This window comes from Triturus cristatus, chromosome 8 (assembly GCF_964204655.1).
Source record: "Triturus cristatus chromosome 8, aTriCri1.1, whole genome shotgun sequence".
In the NCBI taxonomy this organism is placed as follows: Eukaryota; Metazoa; Chordata; class Amphibia; order Caudata; family Salamandridae; genus Triturus; species Triturus cristatus.
The window spans coordinates 163,781,411-163,800,380 of NC_140591.1; the positions used below are offsets into that span (position 1 = coordinate 163,781,411).

At 44.1% G+C, this 18,970-nt stretch overlaps 1 protein-coding gene across 2 annotated transcripts in view; it reads left to right on the forward strand.

Annotated features, from left to right (window-relative positions):
* The window catches only part of DSCAM (DS cell adhesion molecule), a 1,046,690-nt gene that overhangs the window by 442,841 nt on the left and 584,879 nt on the right, over nucleotides 1–18,970 (forward strand). The gene's annotated exons all lie outside the window — the stretch shown is intronic.

The window sequence follows — 18,970 nt, forward strand, 5'->3', positions numbered from 1 at the left end:
CACAACTGCTCTGCTGCACTTCTGTGAAAAACTTTGGGCACCTGACCGTTCACATTCCTGTCTAAATTAAGCACCGGTAAAAAATTCACCTATTCGGGGGTAATGCAGTGAGCATTAATATTCCTGGCCTCAGTGGCCTGGCTCAAATCATGCAGAACGGAGTGACTCAAAACCGACCATGACAGATTAATTGAAGATTTTAACAAAAGGGCCCTGTGCTATTGAGCACCTCCGTTCTGCGCTGTCCTGTCCCGTAAAATACCTGATTGAAACACGGATAAGGAGACCGTCTGGAGGCGCGGAATACCTCGTCTCAGAATTTAAAAGTTGTAAATGTGTCAGAATTAAAGGCGCGATCCTTTTATTTCAAAGCAAGCAGTCTCGGTTTCGACCAAACCATGGGATTTCTGCAACTATACAAAGACGAACTCTGCCTAGGAGTGAACGTTTTTGCTGCTCTCAAGACAGTTTTGTTTTTATTCTTGCAGAACTCCGAACGAGCTGTCTGCAGTGGTCATTCTGCCTTTGTGCATGTGGTGTTAACTTTGTTAAGGACCTTGTTTCTAGTTTTAGTTACCCTTGAGGACATCTTTCATGTTCATGTAGTAAAAAGAGTGGAAGTGAAGTTGAGGAATTCTAAATGAAAGGTGGGATTCCTGCTTTGAGGGTAGTAGATGTTTGAAAATAAATGTCGTAAGTGTGTGTAGTCATAGTGAAAATGGATATTCCCATACGAGTGCCACTGGAGTATCTATTGTGAAAGTGGTTAACATCCACAAAGTTATTCGGTAGCATTGGCAGTGAAGTTAGTGGTGTTTTTCAAAAAGGGAAAGTGTATGGAAAAGGTGTACGTGAATGGATTTATCCACAGTGCTTTAAATGGGCCGGTACTAGTATCCGGTACGGAGTACCAGCACTTTTTTGTTTTGGAAGAGAGAGTACCGGCACTTCTCAAGAGAATGGTATACTTTTAATTGGAGAGTACCAGCACTTCTCAGAAACAAGCAGGTACTCTGGTACAGAGTACCTGCACTTCTCTTGTTCCATTTCAAGCACTGTTTATCCATATGGAAAAATGTTTTTCATGTCGAAATAAAAAAGTGCGAAAACGTCCAAAAATGCATTTTCTTTCACCCTACATCTATGTGTGTATTGTGTTCGACCTGTCTGTATGTTACAACTGGGAGGCTTACACTTGAAAGGTTCTATTTGAGCAGGTCTACTGGATTTTATATGCAGGGGTGGGAGTAAGAAATGCAAGAAACTTATAAATAATAATTTTGTTTCTTCAAATAACTACATTTTGATTTTTTAACTGTATTTTATAAAGCGCGCATTTACCCGAAGGTGTCTCGGCGCTAGCGGTTAATCGACAGAATCTGCCGAAAGAATATGTCTGTTTTGCCAATTTAAATGCAAGTACCCTAGTACAATTCATGCTACTAAAACACAATACTTACCCACTGCCCACCCGACGTTTTAACACGTTTCCCCTCTCTGTCATTTATTGTTCTGATGGATGCACCGTCCGCAACTAAATGTCACCTGAAAGAAATGCATCAAAACTATGCAAAGCGTTCTGTATAGTGCCAATGGGTGACCAGGACGGAGTACAGTATTATACTCAACCCTCCCTATAACATTGGAGCTCGCTCGCTACGCTCGCTCGCCACCGCGCACTCACCACAAACTTTGCGCCCACCACTTTCAAATGTCACCAGCCGCCCCTGGCCACTAACCTGTGAAAACAGCCAGCAGGGACGATAGCAGTGGAGAGAGGCCTCCCTATTCGCCCTGATACTGCCTCCCACCCAGGAATGGTCACTGGTATGGAAGGCAGCACCGTGGGGAACAGGGAAGAGAGAGCAACTCGGGTAACAGCGGATGTGGGTGTCGGGCGAAGTTCGCGTTCCACACGGCTGGGAGTAACTGCGGAGGGATTAAAACAGGAGCATAAGTATGTTGTTTGGAATGAACATGACCAAGACAGTACAGTATTAGCAGTGGTTAATCCTCCTACTCACAAGCCTGTCGTACTGGTACGCTATTGCGTAGTGGGCTCCACTCTTCCCTGTGACTTCTCAGCGCCCCAATGTCTGGGATGAGAGTCAAGGTGGTGGACTGTGGATTACGATGTCTCGAGCGTGTACTCAACAGGGTCGTGAAGCTAGGCAAAGTAACAGATAAGTGAGCGTCAATAAGGGCGTAGGTAAACACGCACTTAGCGCCCCTTACCTGTCACCGTTGGCCGTAGTCGAGTCTGCGTCTGTGAGTACAGCTTGGGATGGGTCCGTATACCGAAGCGGGTAGGAAAGCGTCCGCCTTCGGTATACCTGGGTCACGCTGCCGACAGCTCCTAGCGGGAAGGAAAGCGTCCGCGCTGTGACAGGGGCGTGAATGAAGATGGCGGGAAGCGCCGCTGGTCCTAGCGGGAAGGCAAGCGTCCGCGGTGGGCTGAGGTCCCAATGGTAACACTGGGTCTGTGGCGGCTCCTAGCGGGAAGGCAAGCGTCCGCGGTGGGCTGAGGTCCCAATGGTAACACTGGGTCTGTGGCGGCTCCTAGCGGGAAGGCAAGCGTCCGCGGTGGGCTGAGGTCCCAATGGTAACACTGGGTCTGTGGCGGCTCCTAGCGGGAAGGCAAGCGTCCGCGGTGGGCTGGGAATCCTCGGCGAAGGGAAACTGCAACGAAGCCTCGTAGCAGTCTTCTGGTTCCGGTCGGATTGTCAAGCACTCACCTGGTTCCAAGGTGGAGCTTATATAGGGGCGGGATTCTTCCTGGTTCCCGCTCTTTTCCCGGCCCTGCCCCGCGGTGTTATGGGAGTTGTAGTGCGGGTGTGTGTGCACTACTCCCGGCGTCTCTGGAGGATCGCTACAGCGTGCCTCCATATGGGATACTGGGTGGAACAGGTCCTGAGAAATGAATATGTAGAGATTGTAGCAGATCAGGTTTTATGTTGGTATAGATTTATTGACGACATTTTTTTAGTCTGGAAGGGGACAGAAGTGAATGCTCAGAAATTTGTGGAAAATATTAACTGTAACAATTTTAATCTTGGTTTTACAGCTCAAATAAGTAAGAATACAATTTGTTTTCTTGATGTGGAAATATACATTGAAGACAATAAGGTAGAATCAAGACTACATAGGAAAGCAACCGCAGGAAATACCATTTTACATGCTACTAGCCACCACCCTGTACATCTGATCAATAGCATCCCCTATGGGGAGATGCTCCGCATTCGCAGGATATGTAGTAATGACAAGGAGTGCAGGATAGCCCAATTGCGAAGCAAAAATAGGTTCCTGGACAGGGGCTATTTAGAAAAATACTAGACATTGCAATAAACAAAACTGCTAATTTAGATCAATCTACTGCTCTCCTAGTACACAACAGAGATCCAATTGCGCCTGAGGAAACTGCCACTAGATTGATTTTGACATATAGCCTTCAACATAAAGCTATCCGCAAAATCATTAACAAGAACTGGCCATTAGTACAAAGTGACTCGATTTTGAACAATCAGATTAACCGGTCACCATGTATAACATTCAGGAAAGCTCAGTCAATGAGCAATTCCTTAGTAAAAAGTAGCCCGGAAGTTCTGGTCTCCAAAACTTGGTTAGGCCCTAAGGATGGCTTTACACGCTGTGATACATGCAAAGCGTGTAGATATGGGGTAAATAAAACTAATTACACCACACCATTTAAACCGAATCCAGTACCGATTGCGAAAAGTCTCAACTGCAGAACAGAATATGCAGTTTATGTGCTGGAGTGCTCATGCAACTTGCAATATGTAGAGAGCATGAAATTGCAAGTGCATAAACGAGTGCTCCAGCACTTAAGAGCCATCACTAATGTTGATGTTACCTACCCGGTTGCCAGACATTTCAAAGAGTATCATGACAGCAAATTGGATAATTTGAAATATTTTGTCATAGATACTATTCCTCCACAAAAACGAGGAGGCAACCGGGAGGCTATACTCCGAAAATTAGAGACACGGTACATCTTAGAACTGGACAGTAAAATACCCCAAGGCTTGAATTCGAGTGAGGATTTTTATACATGCTTATGAATGAAATACATGTATAGTTTTTAGATGAGATTTTAATATGACTTTTTTATCCATCTAGCTGCTGCCTCACCAACGAAAAACCTTTCATATATATCTTTTATCTTTTCCTTATTTTATACACTTTGCACTTTAGTAAGCCACGGCTGTGACTACTAATAGGGGTTTATTAATATCCCCCTGTTTTTTGCACTATTAACTCAGGCAGAATTGAATACCGAATTCATCACCAAATATGGCCACTAGGCCTACATAGTTAGGAATGAACTAAATGTTTACATTACCAATTTTGCACATATTTATGAACCAGATTTAAATAACATGTGGTTGATATTTTAAATTGGTGGTTTTAAAGTCTTTTTTAAAACATAATATCTCTGTTTTAAATATTTATTACCGTAAATATTGCTTTTATCACTATAAGATGGTAGATGACATTTATTCTATTACCGTCTAGTTTTATTCAGCATTATTTATTTAAACTGTAGACATGTTCGCCTATTATATTTAAATTTGCGGATGTTTTCTGTATCTATGCCTTGTGATGAAGGGAAAAAAACTTGCACTGTTACTTTAAATTTTGGGAAACACTCCACCAGCGCGTCATGTGATCAAGGGCACGGAGCTGCCCGAAACGCGTCATGGCGGTGGTGCAGGGTGTCTGAACACAATAAATTAAGAAATTGCACCAAAACTGGGTCTGTGATCGTCATTTCGATGTGAAGAATACTTGGACGAAAATCAAGCATATATATTTATATATATATATACACATATATCCAAACGAAAACGCGACAGTAAGGGTGCCTCAGCCTCTTTGATTGGGGCCTGTTGAGTTCTGTCAAAACTCCACACATTCCAAAAGAGAAATGCACGCCACCATCCGATGTGCGTAATCAGGCCACACCACTGTGCTTCGTTCAAAAGTAGGTTTTATTCGGACAGAACAGAGTAGCATTACGCGTTTCGGCTCCACTGAGCCTTAATCATATGCCAACAACCCTACAGTCACCACCTGATCTGTTTTTAAATCCGGTATTCATTGACAGTGACAAGGGACCACAGTCCTATCTCCTAATGGCAACCAATCAGCCTCAGAGTGTAACTGCAGTTCAAAATATAGTTGTGTTATTTATATATACTTTCCCAAAACAGTAGCTTTCATTCTCTCGGCTTGATGTCAGTAAAATCCATCTATTATCTATTTTGCATCTTATTTATTCAGCCCACTGTTTGATTCTTAATTTTTCATTCGAGTATTTTACAAACCACAGTTCCTATAATGCCTTTGTGCAAAAAAAGGGGCCCACAACAGGTAGGTGTATTCTCATAATTATGACTGCAGCTGGCATTCGACCCACTGGGGTAAGATACAAAGCACTACAAGTACCGAGAGGCCACAGGAGTGGCCACGCCCACTGAGGCGGAAACTGTTACATCATTGTGGTGCTTTAAAACTGTTATGCCAGCCCGTAGTTGTGAAGCCCTGCCCCTAATGAAATGCCGAGGTGCATGAAATGCGTCGGGCTGAAAGGGTGATTTCTGTGTCAGTAGCCTTGTTCCACATACGGCAACCTTCAATAAATTTATGAGAATACAACTACTTGTTGTAGGCCCCTCCTTTTGCAAGCATCTTTTGTTGTGGATTTAAGCGGCTTGCCTGAAGCCGCGGAGAAGGCCCTGCTGTGTGAACAGACCTGCGGTAACGCTAAGCAGCATACAGCGAAAGGAACAGGAGTCAGGATTGAAGGTGCTGAAGTGCCAGTGTTGGAATTAAGTTGTTTGCCACAATCCACTTGGAAATACTTTAATTATGACTGCAGCTGGCATTCGACTCACTGGGGTAAGACACAAAGCACTACATGTACCGAGAGGTCACGGGTGTGGCCACGCCCACTGAGGCGGAGACTGTTACATCATTGAGGTGCTTTAAAACTGTTATGCCAGCCCGTAGTTGTGAAGCCCTGCCCCTAATGAAATGCCGAGGTGCATGAAATGCGTCGGGCTGAAAGGGTGATTTCTGTGTCAGTAGCCTTGTTCCACATACGGCAACCTTCAATAAATTTATGAGAATACAACTACTTGTTGTAGGCCCCTCCTTTTGCAAGCATCTTTTGTTGTGGATTTAAGCGGCTTGCCTGAAGCCGCGGAGAAGGCCCTGCTGTGTGAACAGACCTGCGGTAACGCTAAGCAGCATACAGCGAAAGGAACAGGAGTCAGGATTGAAGGTGCTGAAGTGCCAGTGTTGGAATTAAGTTGTTTGCCACAATCCACTTGGAAATACTTTAATTATGACTGCAGCTGGCATTCGACTCACTGGGGTAAGACACAAAGCACTACATGTACCGAGAGGTCACGGGTGTGGCCACGCCCACTGAGGCGGAGACTGTTACATCATTGAGGTGCTTTAAAACTGTTATGCCAGCCCGTAGTTGTGAAGCCCTGCCCCTGATGAAATGCCGAGGTGCATGAAACGCGTCGGGCTGAAAGGGTGATTTCTGTGTCAGCAGCTTTGTTCCACATACGGCAACCTTCAATACATTTATGAGAATACACCTACCTGTTGTGGGCCCCTCCTTTTGCAGGCATCTTTTGTTGTGGATATATATATATCTATATCTATATATTATTATCTACTGGCGGTCGCCAGTAGATAGTTATAGTTACAACCTAGTTTCCATAGGAAATCTCAAAATTCTATTTTGAATAACTTTGGCGCCGGTTGACGAATCCTCGCGAAATTTTCAAAACTAATGGGGCGCTCCGTTCAGCTCCTACCCTGAAAGTCTCGGGGTGATTCGTCAAGCAGGGGCCGAGAAAAAAGGGGGGTCCCAAAACGCCTTTTCCCCATGCATTTTTCCATAGGACCTTTAGACACAGCTACAGCCCGAACGGCTGAACAGAATTACTTGAAATTTGGCAGAGAGGTAGCCATAAGGCCAAGGAAGTGCCTTTTGCAGGTCTGGTGTAAATCTGTTCAGTATTTCCTGATAATAGCATTTAAAAGCATATCAATATCTATACGCGCGCACCGTGCGCGCACTATGCGTGCACCCTGCCGTGCGCTAGCGCAATTCTGATTGGTTGTTAGATGTCGGTAAACATTCGAATCGGTCGAAACCAGGAAGTGTCGGCCGCCATTTTGTCTCTCGCAGTCTGAGGGGGTGAAAAACAAAGGTGGAGAACGTGAAAAGGGGGCAGAGTGGACAGTTCCTGACCCCCTAGCCTTGGTCAGGGGGTCACAGAAGGACCCACAAGGGAGAAAAAAACAAATTTTTTTTTTTTTTAAATCGCGAGGTGCGCGCACCCTGCGCGCACTGCGAACCGTGGGTGCTCGGTGCGCGAAGTGCACCGAGTGCCCACAGAGCACGGTGCACGCACGGTGTAAAACCTGGAAAAAAAAAAAAAAACATAACTTAGCATTTAAAAAACCGTACAAATTCACTGAAAAAACCATAGGTTTCACACACGTTATAGTTACGAATTAGCATTTAAAAAACCTTGCAAATTCACTTAAAAAACCATAGATTTCACACATGTTATAGTTAGCTGGACATTTCACTCGTAAAAAAACCAATGAAATTCCTCCGTTATATTTACTGCAGGCAACTATAACTCACGCGACCGCAATCCTCTGCTGATGACGTCAGACATTACATCACTGATGACATATGTGTCTTTCTGAAAAATAAATATTTGTAATATATGTATAGCTAAAGATTAATGGAAGAAGACATGGGTAAATAAGTGTCTGAATACAGTGATGTAATATCTGACGTCATCAGCAGAGGATTGCGGTCGCGTGAGTTATAGTTGCCTGCAGTAACTATAACGGGGGAATTTCATTGGTTTTTTACGAGTGAAATGTCCAGCTAACTATAACATGTGTGAAACCTATGGTTTTTTAATTGAATTTGCAAGGTTTTTTAAATGCTAATTCGTAACTATAACGTGTGTGAAACCTATGGTTTTTTCAGTATCTACACACACAAACATCCATACTTACCTTCAAAGCAGCATGGTAAAGGCATGTGTGTTAAAGGCATATGCATGGTAAAAACTTGTGTGGTAAAACATGTGTGGTAAATGCACTGCATGGTAACTTCTGTGTTGTAAAGGCTGTTTTCATTAGTCTGTGTGTGTGTGTGTCTCCGAGTGTGTATTAACCACACTATGGGTAGCTGTTTGTCTGCTGGTCTACGTGTGGATGTCTGTAAGTGTCTTGGTTTGTTCCATGTCTTTCAGGTGATCTACTCTGTGTGCATGGATTTTATGTTTCTGTTTGAAGGTGCTGTACAAAAGTCAAACCTACTGAACTTGGCAATGCTCGTGTATTATGTGATCAAATGTAATCAAATATCAACTGTGCATCTAAACTACATCACTATACACTGACCTGCTCTCTGCAGCTATAAACTTTTAAATCAATATCAATTGGATATTCGGGGAAATTCAAACCACAACACGGTGGGAAAGGTGCATCTTTGTGGGTTAATGTGATGAACATATGCTGGTGACGTCTCATTACAGTGTCCAGGGCTTTAATATATTGGCCATGTCATTCTGTGTATCCACGTCCCCTTCAGGAAGCTCTTGTTCGCTGTTGCATGGGCCATATGGCTCTGAAGTGCCGCGTGAGCCGTGCCACGTGTTGCTGTAGTTGTCATGTGCTTCTGAGATGCTACTAAACTGTTCTGGTGCGTAAGTGTCGCTGACAGATGGCGCTGGAACAGACAAAGTTTTATTTTGATTACATAACTGTAGAAATGACTAACTTGAAGATGATCGAGTTTTGTGGAATTGAAATTCTGCCCGGTCAGTTGAATAAAAGAAGAAATGTGGCCTAAGGGGGACTCTCTGGTCTTGATCCTTGGAGTCCTGAGTTGGAAGCTAGACTTTGCCACTTGACCAAAAAGTCTTTAGTTCCAGGAAAAAACACTTTATCCATCTGTGCATCCCTCTGTAAAAAATGAGTGACGTGGGAATAATATCACCTACGCAGTGTGCTTTGTAGCGCTGTCTCAATTACACACCCCTGGCCCCCGCGCAACTTCATAATATTCTGCTTTCTGGAATGTGGCCATAATCAGTCCCTTTGCTCTATGTATTGTACTTGCTTTGGAGAGCCCACTGCTGCAATAACAAGCATCGGCAAAGCCAATATGGAGCGCCTATGAAAGAGCTATTGGCTTTGGCAATATTGTTAGCAATGTTGTACGCCGGAGTGGCTGCAGGTCAGCATGGTTAAACATTAGTGGAGTAAAGGAGAGGGGCGTGGAGTGGAGTGTTGTGGAGTGCAGAGCCAGACTAGAACAGAGTGACATAGAGTGCAGTGACGCAGAGTAGAATATAGTGGCATAGGATGCAGTGACAGAGTACAATGGCATAGAGTGCGGTAGCATAGAGTATAGTGGCACAGAGTGCAGTGGTGCAGAGATTGGCGTAGAGTGCTTTCATTTTGAGTAAAGTGGTGTAGAGTGCGGTGGTGTAGAGTAGGCTTTTTCAGAGTAGAGTGCAGTGGTGCAGTGTACATTAGAGTAGCATAGAGGGTGTTGGCATAGAGTGCACTGGTGTATAGGGAGTGGTACAGTAGAGTGCATTGGTGTAGAGTGCAGTGGCATGGAGTTCAGTGTTGCAAAGTAGTGTGGCTTAGAGTGAAGTGATGCAGAGTGGTGTAGAGTGCAGTGGCAAAGAGTTTAGTGGTGAAGAGCAGAGTAGTGTGGGGTTGAGTGCATTAGCATAGAGTAGAGTAGAGTGGTGTAGAGTAGAGAGAGGCGTAGAGTAGAGTGGTGCAGAGAAAAGTGCAGTGACACAGTGTGGAGTGCAGGATGCAGTGTGGAATGGAGTGGCGTAGTGTGGAGTGATGCACAGTAGAGTGCAGTGGCGTGGAGTGGTGCAGAGTAGAATGAAGTGAGCTAACGTGGAGTATGCATGTTATGGTAGGATACTGCCATTACAGACAATGCATCTTCAATTGAAATAGCTATTACATTTACACTCACATAAAGTTTCACTGATAAAAATATAGAGAGCACAAATGATAATGTGTGGAAATGTCATCACCCAATGTGTTGATTTGATCATCACCACAGATAATTTACAGACATTTAAATTTTGTTGTGTGCTAGGCAAAAAATAAAATCGTACTGCCTTCCTCAACAAGACCCCCAGTAGCCAGCATGATTGTCACATAAATCCTCTCACTTTGAAGTCACAGAAAGAAAAATAAACACCAAGCTCCCTGGAAGACACAGCCTGATATTTGACCTCTGTCTTCGATGAACAGTAAACGTGACAAGATAAGAACAAGATTAAAAGTCCTGTTTACAGAAAGCGAGTTTCTGGATGTATACAGCAAACAGGGTTTGGGCAGCAGGAGGGATGAACTGGAGCTGGACAGCCTAAAGCAAGTAAAGCCAGCAAATAGAAAGCTATAAAATGTTTGTTACATACCACAAAGCCAATGGTAAGCAACAGGTAGAAATAATTCCTAGATCAACTTTCTGAATGTCCCCAAGATGTCTACAGCTGCGTTGCGCTGCGCTGTCTAGTAGGCTGCGACCAGAAATGGCCTCAGTAAAGTGCTCCTCTGGTCCTTGGTCTGAGCTATTTCAAATGCCTAAGTGCAAGTAGCAGTAGAATGACTGAATGAGCTTAGCCATTGGGATTGATGACCTTTTTGACATTGAGGAGATCCCAATGTCACTGCATGGAACACAGCATTTATGAATTGATTACGATTATGTTTTGGTGCAGAAAAGAGAACAGTTGCCACAATGCAATACCTAGAGGACATAACGGGCCTTGTCCCCACAAGGACATGGGACCATGCCATGAAGGCCAAATGAAGTTTCACACCAACCTCTATAGTGCCACACTACAAGTTCTTACAGAACCCCGCATCAGCAATTACACAACTGAAAGTCTGATATGATTATCTAATATGATGATGTGTAATTACCGCAGTATTCTGAGCTTTGCACGCCAGCAAGGGGAATAACTTTGAGAATCAGGATTTGTGCACTAATGCCGACAGGTGTTACCTGGAAAATGTGCATGGGGAGGGGACCTTAGGGTGTGGTGTTCCCACTCAACTTGCACTTCTGATTCAGGTGAATACTCCTACTGCCACAAAAATCAAAAATACAGCTGAACTTGAAATGAGGGTGTATTGAGTGTTCAAAAGAGGACTAATGAGTCTTATGGTCAATTAGTTTGGGGTCTAAGATTTATGTGAGAAGAACATTGTGAAATAGTGCCTATTGCCTGTTGGGGTCTCCATATGTGACAGTGGTCTTAACCATATAGGAAACCTTTGTCAAGAGTCCTTTGAAGACATCAGTGAATGGGTGGTGCAGGATACGTCAATTGGCCAGATGTACGACCCGCCAATTAGCGAGTCGCAAATTGAGTCGCATTTGCGACTCACAATTTGCGACTTGCTAATTGGGATGCACAACAGTGTCTGAGACACTATTTGCGATTCCCAATGGGGTCGCAAATTGCATGCCTCATGCAAATTAATGAGGCTATCGCAATTTGGGACTCCATTGGGAATGGCTGGCACTCCGAGGGATGGTGGCCTGCTGGGGTCAGCAGACCTCCATGTCTGGGACTGCTTTTAATAAAGCAGTTTTCTTTAAAATGCAGGCTGTTTTTGTTAGAACTGGGGGCATCTAGTTGGTAGAGGTAGGTACCTTTGACCAAATAGGGACCCATTGCTTCTAAGTCAGGGAAAGGGGATTACACTCCTGGATAACCGCTGCTCACCCCCTTGATAGCTAGGCACGAGCAGACAGGCTTATCTCAGAGGCAGTGTATAAAGCATTTGTGAACACATACAGTAATACAGTGAAAACACTACAGATGGACACCACATAGGTCTTTTATAAAAATAAATATTCTTCATATAGACTTATCACAAAACCATAAACGACAAAACTCCACAATACTGTAATCAATAATAATTCTTCAAGATGGTAGAAATAGTTCAAAAATAGGTTATTCACTTAAAAGCAGTCTTTTAGCAACAGATAACCCCAACTGGAGTTATCACGACGTCAAGATCAAAGAAATCCCAAATTACGGCACCAGCCGCGAGGTGCGCGGCGTCGGACCCGGAGTCAATATAGACCCACAAAGAAAAGTACCTTGGAAAAGCAAAAATGAAGACTGCTCACGGCGTTGGGAAGGTGCGGCGTCATTGGCGCATTGCGGCATCAGTTCCTTGCCTCGGGGGAGATGATACGTCGGGACCTGGATGCTTGCGCAGGCAGGGGAGGCATCGGTTCCTGACCGGAGAGGAGGTGACATCACGATGGTGCTGAAACCACGGTTCCGTACGATGTCACAATGTCGATGGATTCTTGACCACCCACGTCGACGATCGGCTCCACAATGATGTTGGTTTCAGAGTCGATGCGGCACAGCAGCAGGCATCGGACCCACGTTGCAAGTTTGGCAGGCTTACGATGTCGTTCGCTGGCGTCGATGTGGCACGGTGGCCGGCGTCGGGTCTATGTTGCAAGTCGGAGCAGCGCTCACGGCTTCGATGCAGATGACGGCATCGCTCGCCGGCGTCGATGTTGCAGGATTCCTTCTGTAGCAACTAGAACAGCAAGTTCCAGATGCATGCAAACAGAAGGGGTGAAGTCTGGTATCCCTGAGACTTCGGTCAGGAGGCAAGCTCAAATCAAGCCCTTAGAGTAATATTCTGCAAGATGATGAAAGTTCTTTAAAAGTTCCTTCTCCTTTCCTTGGCAATGAAGAGACCACTGCAGGCCAACCCAGCAAACAGCACACTGGCAAAGGGGCAGTCCAAACTCCTGCAGCTTCCTTTGTTCTTCTCCTTGGCAAAAGGTTTGTCTTGTTGTTCCAGAAGTGATCTAAAGTCCTGGGCCCCAATATTTATACTAACAAATCCTTTGTCATCTTAAGGCAGAGGGTCCTGTACCTAGTTCAAACCAGTTCTGGGAGCATTCTGCCAGTGCACACCTTCTTCCTTTGTCAGTGTGGGCCAGGGTCTTTAGACACACAACAGGAGGTGGAGCCAGCATTGTGGAAGGCAGGCACAGCCCTATTCAGACCCAGGTGCTACTCCTTCCACCACTCTACATGCAGATTGGTCTATTCAGCCCTGTGCTGACTCACCCTGTCTACTGGAGTCTCCCCCAGCCCCGTCACTCGCAAACCAGACATACAATACACAAGCTAGCAGAGGCAGGCTGGATGGTTAGGTAAGAAAATATCTACTTTCTAAAAGTGGTATTTTCAAACACAGAATGTTAAAACCAACTTCACTAAAAGATGTATTTTATCATTCTGAGTTCAGGCATACTAAACTCGAATTTCTACCATGTTCCTTGGGTCAATTAGGATTATAAAATGTTATAATCAAAATGCCCATTATGGCCTATGGGGACAGGTAGCCTTGCAATAGTGAAAAACGAAAATGGCTGTATTCTCTATCAGGACATGCCACACACATCAGGGCATGTCCTACCTCTTACATACAATGCACCCTGCCCTTGGGCCTACCTTAGGGGTGTCTTGATATGTAGAAAAGGGAATGTTTAGGGACTTGTAAGTGGGTGCACTTACCAAGTCGACATGGCAGTACTAGGCTGCACACAGACGCTGCAATGGCAGGCCGGAGACGCACTTTACAGGCTGCTTCTGTGGGTGGCACAATTAGTGCTGCAGGCCCACTAGCAGCATTTGATTCACAGACCCTGGGCACCCATGGTGCACTGTACTAGGGTCTGACAAGTAAATCAAATAAGCCAATCATGGAGTCACTAATCCATAACAATAATTTACAATAGAGAGCATATGCACTTTAGCACTGATCAGCAGTGGTAAAGTGCCCAGAGTCATAAAACAGCCAACAACAGGTCAGAAAAAATACAGGAGGAAGGCAAAAAGTTCAGGGATGACCCTGCAAAAAGGGCCAAGTCCAACAGTTTTCCTTACAGGAAAATGGGCTGCATTTAATAAATAAAAATGAAGCTTTAAAAAAGTTTGCGCATGCATTCACAAAGGGGAAGGGGTCCCCTGGGGACCCCTACCCGTTTGTGAGTGCTTCACCAGCCTTCTGAGAAGTGTGGTAAACTGCGAGTGTTTTGTGACCGCAATTGCGGTATCAAAGCATTCTTACATAGCTTAAGGAGTCGCTATTAGGAAGGGGCGCCCTTGGAACACCCCTTCCTAATAGCGAGTCGCTAATGCTATTTTGCGAGTTGCAAATTGATTTGTGACTCGCAAATTAGGATTAGTACATGGGCCACTGTTTTTTTGCGGGCGCAAATGGGTTATTACAGTTTTTATATGTTATGCAGTGGGCCTTTTCTTATGTGCCGCTGTTCAATTAAAAACAAAAAAAAATTAAAGCTGATTTTAATGGTGTTTCAAATTTGTTATGTGTTTCTTAAAGTAGTCAATGAAATTATATGTAATTTATTAGTGTGTTTCATGGGTTTTTAACGAATTCTTCCATTGTGTTTTTATGGTTATTTTTTATATAGGTGAAATAAACATATACAGCATTAAATGAATGTGTTAACAAATAGATAAACAGTCAAGTGAATTTCTTGCACCCTTTGAACGGAATATAACCTTTTAATGTATGGCGAAATTGTAAAGAGAACAATGCACCGGGCGTTTCTGATAGTGGGCAATGCATGACATGCTGACATTGTGTCCCACCCACTAATCAGTACTCACACTTCAAATGTGACAACTTGAACTATCTACTAATGGACTCAAGTACAGAAAAGAAAAAGATATATCAGAGAATATAATGGTTTGTAGATAAATACATGCAGTGGATTCTGGTGCCCCAAATCACATAGTGTCACCTGTACAGCCAAAGGTCTTAGGTAGACTTTGGAGTCATTGGTTAGAGTACATGCTAGGTTCCTACTCACTGAATATCACCAAAGATGCACTTTCGGGGTCCTAGGTACCTTGAAATTCTGCCCTCCAACTATAAACCAAGCAAGGCTCTCTGATTCAAATGTGTAAAACTGATCAGACTACGGAACTTAAGCAAGAAACATGGTGGAAAAGAAAAGATTCAAGGAAGCACTTCTTTGGAAGTTCTTGAAAGAGTACAATAGCTATTTTTGCATCAGTTAAAAATACATTAAAAACCAATCCTTTGTTTCATAATCAAGTGCCACCCCACTTCATGTAGGAACCGGTCTCCTCATTTTACCTCACAATTCATTACCTACCACTTACTGACATACTTTCTTGTGAACTTTTACTTAATGCCTCTCCCATCACCATACTCAAAACTGTGGTTTATATTAACTCTCTAAAATGTATCTGATAATTTGCGGAAACAAAAAATGTAGCACGGTTGCACAAAATCTAGCAAGTTTATTTTTGACAATGTTGCTCATGCCTTCACTGACATGGATGTGGCACCCGTATTTCTGCGCAGTTGGCTTTAAGGGTGGGTGAAATTGAGTCATTTTTGCTTGGGCGGTCATCTGTGTGAAAATTGTATGAAAGGTATGCCCTTGCGACCACAAGTCAGATAATAAGATACCAGCTCAATGCAATGTTAATACAGTTTCTAAAGTCATGCAGTGAATGTGGCTAGCACAGCACAAGCGGCTAATGTACGCATCTACTGTCACTGCTTCGGTAAGACATTGTCTGCACAAACCAGCAAAAATTATTTCATAAGCATACTTGGAAGAAAAGAAATATATATATATGTGATTTACGCGAAACCCATGATCGGATTCCCGTCGCATTACGCGGGCGCAAAATATATTTATATTTACTCCAGCGTAATGTGGTATAAATCCCGATTATTGCTCACTCAAACATACACACTGGGCACGCACACACACACTGGCGCACACACACACACACACACACACACACACACAGGCGTGCACATGCACGCACGCACACGCGCGCGCACCCACGCACACACACACACACTGGCATTGCCCATGTCTACCTGCCGTACCTGCTTGAATTAAGGGCCTCGTTTCTCAGCGCCGACTATCCTGTTCTTTTCATGCAATCTGAAACAAACAAGCGCTCAGCTTTAAAAGAAATCACACAAGATGAAAGCGCCTGTACCTTTGAAAAGGGAGCAGAGGTGGCCACATTTCACCAGCTCCCTGGCAGACGGCTATTTCAGGAAACAAAGGCAGACTTCCGCCTCTTTCTCTGAAGAGGCTGTGCGCACAGAATCCCTATTTAGCATGTTAAGCAGGAGAGTCAAACGAATTAGATTTGCAGCAGAAAGTGTGCGTGATTACATTAAATGTGCCTGGAGAACAGAAGCCTCCCAGAGATCAGCAGGCCAATAAATAAATGTGCGTCGCTCCACATGCCGCTGCATTTCTAAACACTTTTTGAAGCGCTCTGACGCGGCCACTTACGCAGTCGCAGATGACAGCCTGTCACTCAGTCAAACCGCCTCCCCGTAGAAAATGGCGGCAGTTGTTGATCACACTTTCCCACGTGCTTCTGTCATCTGCCACAAGTTACATGTTTTACATGAACTGGATACTTGACGTATTTGAAGTGATACTTAACAGTACAGTTGGCCTCTGTATCCCAGTTTTAAGTGAAAAGAAAAAAAGTCATCTTGCCCAATTTTACGTCATCAACAATCATAAATAATAAGGCTCCCTTTGTTTGATGATGTCTGTTTGGGTTGTAAAACCTATTGGGACATAATTCACTAAATGGCCTAATTAATTTACATTTTGGGCGTGTGACCTCCATTCATAATTTCTGAAAGAGAGCAGCTATATATGTCACTATTGGTACCAGCTGAGTCCATGTCCTTGTGCAGGTGCTCATCATAGAGCTCCACTGAGTATTATGAACTTTATGTAGTGCATAAACCTCGGGGAGTGAGAAGCGGCTGTGCCTTCCCAGCCATGCCTTCCCTGCCGCCATCCTTAGATGGAACGCAATTTCACCAACCCATTGCATAAATAACATTCAAACAGCCAGGTCTTGAATTCTTTCCTGAATCACTGGAGCAATGGTGCGGCCCTGAGGAGCAGGGGTAGGTTGTACATTTGGCTGGCAGGTGCGAGAAGGAGCGTCCTCCACTGTTGGTTCGGCGGATCCGTGGGGTGTCTGCGAGGGAGAGGGATGAAGAGCGGAGGTGTCTGGTCGGTTGGTGGAAGGTTAGGCGTCTATTGGTGTATGCTGCTCTGCTCAGGCTTCTCGTCTCAAATGATCAGGCCAAACATACCATTTTGATTTGCACAGACAAAAGAACATGCACACAATGTCTGGAACCATGAGGTGGGGGTCCTATAAAACCCCCCTAAGTCCTGCCCTCAAGATTTCGGGCATGAGTCAGTATGGTCTATAAATGAGACCTGCTCACCCTAGCATCTCTTCTTGCTTGTAGCCATTCATTGTGTAGTAACCAGGGGCAAACTGCAGGGCCCACGGTCCACTCAGCATGGGCACGTTCTGATAGCTGGTGACCTCAGTAACTGTCTCCTGACCACCATAATCCCCCTCTCCTCTATTACGCACTGATCGTGGATCCTATCCTTGGCTGATGACCCTGAACAATGTTGCGTTACCGTTTGCTAGGCCTGCACCATAGAAATACCCACATACGTACATACAAACATGGTGGCTGTCCAAGCTTCGTCGGCACCTTGCTTTGTGCTGCTCTATTTGCAGCACCTGGTTTAACCCGCGGTATTTCTGAGTTAGCACACGCTTCTGCAGACACTGTAGTTTGGTGGATGGACGCACAGCCCTGGTCTGCCCGTGCACACCTGCACACAGGTGTAGACCGGGGCTGTGAGTGCACCATGATTTGGGTCAGGACTTGACCAATTTGTAGTCATTGTCAAGGGATGCACAATGCAAAGATGGACAGTTCTGATTTGCCAATATGGTAATACATGGATGAAAATATGTAAAACTAAATGTAGTATAATGTTGAATTTATTAGATATAATAGTATCTTTAGGCCTAATGAATTTATGAATAACCTCTATGTTAAGAAAAATTCCAATCAATGTGAGACATAGGTATTTTGGCTGTTCATATCTTATTTTTTTTTCATTTTGAAAGGGAATGATCTGAGCCACATACATAAAAACTAAACTGTCATCCTTAATAGCTGTCAATCATAAATCAGTGATGAGTGTGTGAAATTGCAGGGCTATGGTTCAATATGCTTCATAAATTCGCGTGAAAATCTTCATAAATCTTGTAATATTTGAGAGGTTTTCTAATTTTTTTTTAAAGATTGTGACCAAGCATTTGCTTGTATGGATGAAAACATCGAGAGAATAAGCAAATCCCTTTGAATTTTTCACTGGTTTTGGTGGAAAAAGCTGCAAATTAATTTTTTTGCCAGGAAAACTTTTCTGCAAAAAAGGTTTTGTGAGAGAAACCCAGACATAGATGAACAACGAAAATTACATAAGCTGAATGGAAAAAGTTGTTCTTTAATGGTGTAGAGATTCTATAGGTGACTCATTAAAATTGACTGACCTCATAGAACTGTTTTGAACGGTCTTGCACATATATAGTTTCTGTCTAGAAACTTGAAGGGCCTTACGGATAACGCCCCGGGATCGGACCTGGTTTTGCACCCACCCATAACTACCCAAACTGCGGTTATCTTTTAGTCTGGGGGGCTGGGCGAAAGGGAGATTGCCGCTGGCTACAAGCAGTACCCTGAGAGTACTCTCAGAAATGAGGGTAATATCACTCCAGATTCCACCTGTAATCCCTCCTTTCTCCCTGAAGTTTCGCCCAGACATATCATGATCCCGATGGGATTTGTACGCGACACATAATGGGGCTCTAATTGTTTACATTTTATTTTTGATTCTTAAAATCATGTGCAGGTAGTTAAAGGTATCTGGAAACAATTC